At 36.6% G+C, this 6187-nt stretch overlaps 1 protein-coding gene across 4 annotated transcripts in view; it reads right to left on the bottom strand.

Annotated features, from left to right (window-relative positions):
- The window catches only part of LOC124721491 (nascent polypeptide-associated complex subunit alpha-like), a 30967-nt gene extending 26610 nt beyond the window's left edge, over positions 1-4357 (bottom strand). For 2 of the 4 annotated variants that reach the window (XM_047246499.1, XM_047246500.1), the window contains exon 1: positions 4219-4357. The gene's annotated coding sequence lies outside the window, so the exon portion shown is untranslated. Of the gene's footprint in view, positions 1-3972; positions 4109-4218 lie in introns of those variants that run through there. The other 2 variants (XM_047246501.1, XM_047246502.1) reach the window with 2 other exon arrangements.
- Between the last annotated feature and the right edge of the window lie 1830 nt (positions 4358-6187).

Here is a 6187-nt window from a genome sequence, read left to right as displayed (position 1 = left end):
ACTTGATATCTTCCCAGAGTACAGTAAAAGAACCCACCACTGTACCTACAAGTTATTTTTGTCTGGTACAAGTACTTCAATGCTGCCAGATCTGTTCACTGTGAAACATATGCAGATCTGTAGAGATGTCTCTTTACCAGTGACAAAGAAAGGTAGGGTATCTGTCAAGACTAGCAATAAACACGTAAGAAATGTGATGTTAAATTCAAATTTTTACATAATTCATGAAACTCATTACTGGATTTTTCAAATCCAACTTGTGAGCAGGCGCTCTGTAAGAGAAGGAAGAAAACCAGATCTCACATCCTTATTCTTAATAAGCACATAACAGATACAGAGCATTGACAAGGAAGCATTATTCCTCAAAATGATGCTCAACTCTGAGCTGGTAAGTTAACTTTACATCAAACTACTGTTTGCAACAGTCATGCATAATTGCTTGTAAGATGATTACCCCCTCAGAGTCTATTTTTTAATGACAGAGAAAGGTGGACAACACGTAATTCTCTAAAAAAGAAACACATAAATATGACCGAAAGCAATATCTAAAGAAATAAACATTAAACTTTTAGTTTTATAGGAGAGGTAAGGTTCCATTGGTGGCGTAACAATAAATGCCAAACAACAAAACCAAATGCTGAGGGTTTGATGCCCTGTTAATAGAGGCATTTTCCCCTTGCATTTGATATGGCGGGTCAATGGAAGCGTCTGATTCCACCCGTGTGCTTCGACCCCTGACATAAAGGTGTGTGACGCCATTACGGAGCAGAGTTTATGAGCTGGTTGTATTTGTAGACGTCATCTTGTTGTATTTGATGCCCCCCCCCTCTCTCTCTCTCTCTCTCTATTTTTCTCAAATTGTAATGTTTCGTGAATTTATTGTGTATCAATATATTTTAATTTACGGAGGGATGCCCGACTTGAATTTCTGAGGTGTTGTGGTTTTGGTTCTGTTTTTCGTAGTTGTAGGTGTTGGTTTTTCATATCAATGGTTATGGTTGACTTATATACATCAAGGGAAATGATCGATTACAATTTTCATATAGTTTTATAAGTAGGTATTGGTGTTTTGGTATCGTCAGCTGCAGTTGACCTATATAGGCCAAGGGAAGTGTGTTTCTCATAGATTTTGTAGTTTTTTGTTTGTCATTTTGTGTGTTTTGGGATCGTGGTGCATTTTTTTACTGTTATATTTAGCTTGCCCCCTCCCTAAAACCCCCAATTTCCCCCAGTTGTCCCGTTACTTTGATGGTATTTTTTGGAGGGAGATATTTTCTTATTTATATGTATTTTCATGTTTTTTGCCATGTGTATGTAGTGACATCATAGGCAACATATTGGAGACTCTTAGAATAGCCATTTCTGCCATATTGATGATGTCATGGATCAAAGCAGACAGGTGGAACCAGACACTTCTGTAGTCCCGATATGGCTTCCACCAATGTCAGTTCCTTACGTATGTGGAAATACGTCAATTTTACCATTATCTGTTTTACATTTTGAAATGTATGTCCTAATCTAACTGGATCAATTAGTTGGTTCAAATGGCTACTTTACTGGGGTCACTTACTTCACTGCTGTTAACAGTATCATGTTTAACTGGTAACTAAAGTTACTATGTTAATATTTCCTATCTCATGACTTCCATTCTGGAGTAATTTTTGTTACACTGTCTCAAAAATTTGCTTTTATACCTGGAATACGTTAATCAAAGTTTAACAGGAACTGAATCAGCATCCTGATTACTTTTTCCATGTGTTGCAGCACTAAATGTAAGAAGCATGCCTCTGTTACCCCTGCCACCCTTATTGTATTCAGACTTAATTGCTGTAATTTAAAAATGGTGTATACATTAAGGAGAAACTCCTTAGTAGAGATGACAGTACACACAAAGTGTCTTATATAACAAAACCTGATAATATATTTGAACAGCACATCTGCCACAGACAAATTATTATACGTTGTTATTTTGATCACATAACGATGAATGGTCCAATGAGAAAAAATATCCATTCCAGGCTGATCAATAGTGAGTGCTAAAATCTTTAAAAATGATTATCATACACAACTCTCACAATATTACACAGAAGCTCATAATGCATTGGAGACTTAAGTACCAACTGCTGGATCCCACACTTGTCTCTCATAGCATCGCCACAAGGATATGAGCACTCTTGTTCTTGGCTCAGCCATAAAACTTATTATGGCATACTTCAAATAAAGTATAAGTTACAGCTGCTCCCTTCGTATTGTTCATTGTTGGCATAAAATACGTGCACATAAAAATCAGAAAACTTAAAGGTTTTTCTACTGGCTTATAGTGGTCCTAAATTTACCTTGGAGTTTTACATATTTACAACAAAAGTGTATCAAACATGAAGCATATGTTGCCTACAGTGGACTATAATGCATCTTCAAACGCCCGAACCAGTCACAAAGTAGTGTTTACATGGGAATTACTGAGCCTGCCAATACCTCTCATCTGCTTTGACATATAATGAAATTAAAATAATGGACACAAACTACTTATATGAAATCCAACACAGGTTCAATACACACAGTAACAAGAATTTTAGTTACTCTCAAGACATCACATTCCTAGGCTTCACCAACTCATGAACAGTTATTTTTCAATTCAGTCTACACCCTGAGCTATGCTACCTACAGATCAGTATGTCACCACATCAAAGATGTCATTTGCATTCAGTACCTTCACCAACTCAATCTCTCACTAACAACCTAACCTATAGCCCATGCTAAGCTACAAATCAGCATGCCTACATTATAAAAAAGAATGAGTTTTCATTGATCTAATCTACCTGATTTCATTATAAATAACCAAGGATTACTCTGATCCACTATTCATCATTACATCCTACTACATAGTTTGGTAAAGTTGAGTTATAAGTAATAAATAATGTGGATCAAAAAATTAACAGACAGCAACACACAAAAACATGAAGGCCTTTAATAAAAAATTCTGTAACACTGCAAAAATGGATCTAAGAGGAGCTGACACAATTGCACTTTGATGCACGATCAATATAATATTTGATGTTTAACTGCAAGGGATTCCTACATAAGAGTAACTCTGTGTGTTAATATTGCAAGAATTGTAATAATACAACAGATGAGTCCCCTGAAAACTGAAATGAAAATTTTAGTGTTATACAATTACTTTTATCAAGTATCTCACGTACCTCTCGTCACGGAATATGGGTGTGAGAGTAATACGACCAACACTAAAGGAATTAGTCACAATAATAAAACAAACTTCCATACACTACTATGCTGTTAATATCCAATGGGGGGGTGGGGTGGGGTGGGGGGTGTGGGGTGTGGGGAGGGGGGGCGGACAACTGTGACATTGTGCAACTACTTTTCATCCCACTAAACACTAAATCCAGGTGATCTGAAGAAGTTTTACTGAAACTGCATAAATAAGTATCGATTAATATAGACGAATTAATCCCTTCTGTATATTACACAAAACCTAGCAAACGAAACTTTTGCCCGTGTGCATAAGCGGTAGCAAACGGACTGCCATCAGTTTGTTCATTGTCATACATTTTCTGCTGCAGCATAACTTAAAAGTACAGTCTTTGGGAGGCCACGAGTACTCTTTTGGTGATTAGTGTGACATGCTGTTTAATGGCCTGAGCAGAGATTTTGGAAAGTGGCTTTAATACTATTATGTACGAATTTTGCTATCCAACAGCATGGCGTAAAATACACAACACTATATCATTCGAGCTGTAATAATATAGTCAACGAAGAAGCCATAGCTGTCTCTTTACTATCACACACACAATCAAGGTTCTTATTTTACATGTTCAATGCTTAAAAACTTACTGCTACGCAGAAGCCACATTCAATTGGTAACGAACAACAAAGGGGGCATGTTCCCGCCTTATCGATATTTGATAATTGTTAACATTATATTTCCATAAAAACCATCTACTAGCACTGTACCTGATACCCCGAAAGTACAACTGGTGCAATCTGAAGGATAGTAAGATCCTTTTTCTTAAACAACTGTAGAGTCACACGACGCCACAATCCGCCATTAAAATTTACTAAGCACCTCGTGACCACCTCTTCAAAACATACAACCGAAGAACATTACAAAACTATATATATAAATGGTTTAGATTATCTTACAGTAAAATTTAATAATACCCAAAATAGTTAATAAACCACCTGTAGGCTGACTTTTACCTTCTCGTTCAACTTAATACCGGCTCTAACTCCCTGTTTTCAGACTCAGAGATTCTAGCCACTTCTTCCCCACGTGCAGTCACACCTCTGAGCCCGAATCAGACAGGCGTCTAAAGCTAGCGAAATGAGGGATGCTCAACTACCGGACCTACCGATAGATGGCTCTAGCGCGTGCCGGCAAGACGTTATATAATTGACTAATAGAGTGTCCGCCATATCTGAATTTGGCAAACAAACGAAGTGTCAAAACACGGATGAAAATGTTTTTCGTTCTGCGCCCTCATAAGTATTTTATATTGGATGTTCTAGATATCTACACATCAACATAATGAAGTGTTTCTAATCTAGCGAGAAAAAACAGTGACAGTTCTGCTATGAAATTCCTAAATTCGAGTGTGTTTTGAAAGTTTGACAAGCTGACCTATAAATTGTTTACTATTTTATGAGTGCTTTACTTATTTGCCCGTTTTAAAACACTATTTAAGATTCAATGGAGGTCAACAAATTACCTTACTTGCCGAAACTTTTAACTACTGGTATAATTCGGAAAATCAAGTGTGGACAACAGTGAAGACATCTCTTGAAAAAAAGTTGACATCGTTTGCTGAGGGGTATCTTTACTGACAACAGAAATTACAACTGAACTATTAAAGTATTACTTACGTATAAACAGAAAAAATTGTTATTTTTCTTTATCTGAAGTGATGCATTGCCGACCTGCATATATGCTGACACTGTAATTGCAACATGCACTTACGAATTTGGCTCTCCCTTTGATCAGTAATTTAAATGCCATGATTTTATTAACGCCTGTACATGACACGGTGTATTTAAACTGAGTGATATGGTAGAAGCACCAGTATTTTAACAGTGCTTCAGTCTTTGATACGAGACAAGAACTACATTTAAATGAGATAAACACAAAGCCCAACATTAAGGCTCCTCTTAAATGCATGACTTGTATTGGACTGATCCATGATGATGTAGGAAGTGAAGGAAGTTGTTGAAAATAACCTTGATCACAGCTGTTAATTTTAAGGTTGGCGTGTCTTAAAACTGTAATTTTCCAGTCTGACACCCAAACAATTTTAAAATTGAATTCAAAACATGTCAGTGAGCAAAATTAATTACACTTTGACTTACAACCACAGAATTCTATTTCTATGAATCTTGGTTCCAGTCTTTGACATGGTGTCAATCACTGGAATGAGTGGTTGTCAGTATACGGCCCAAGCAAAAAACAAACCTGAAAGTGAAAGCTGCAGAAGCTGGCCAGACAGGCACCCCAATGGCTGCTATAATCTGTGTGAGACAAGGGTGACATTATATTGCAAATTTATTGTAAAAAGTTCCATATTGTCTGAATTTGTCCTATACTGACAGGACAATCTACTCCAGTCGATTTTCTTATCTGCAAAAGTACACTAGCCAATCAAGGGAAAAATGTGATAACATAAAAGTGCAAGAAAGTTGTGTACAATGTTGGAAATGATGAAAAAGAAAATCTCACTATGCTTCCTCCTCCATGTGAAGAGTATTCCTGTAATAATAGCTAATAGCATACAAAGAACATGAGGGTGTCACAGTGGAGATTTGTTTCTGGTACAGACACCTGATACAACTATTCCACAACAAAACGTACTTTCAGTAGGTGTGGTACCAGTGCACTCCCATAGGATAACAGAATATTATGTCCTCCAGGAATCACATTGGGTACACCACATACAGCATAAATTGTACAGCAACTACAGTGCTTTGTGAGCAAGTAATAATAGTCAGTATCTTTAATTTTAACATAACTCTTGACTCCCATAATTATCTCCTTATACGTGTGCTTGTACTACAGGTTATTGGTAAAGCAAATACTAATTGAATACGTCTTCACACTTTTAATACTTAGCAGAAATTCTGAAAAAAGTAAATTGTTTTATTACTGTATCACCTCTATGGCGAATTAAGAGGTACTGAC

Source organism: Schistocerca piceifrons, chromosome X (assembly GCF_021461385.2).
Source record: "Schistocerca piceifrons isolate TAMUIC-IGC-003096 chromosome X, iqSchPice1.1, whole genome shotgun sequence".
In the NCBI taxonomy this organism is placed as follows: Eukaryota; Metazoa; Arthropoda; class Insecta; order Orthoptera; family Acrididae; genus Schistocerca; species Schistocerca piceifrons.
The sequence above is the reverse complement of the archived record's forward strand: the minus strand, read 5'-3'. Positions and strand labels throughout refer to the sequence as shown.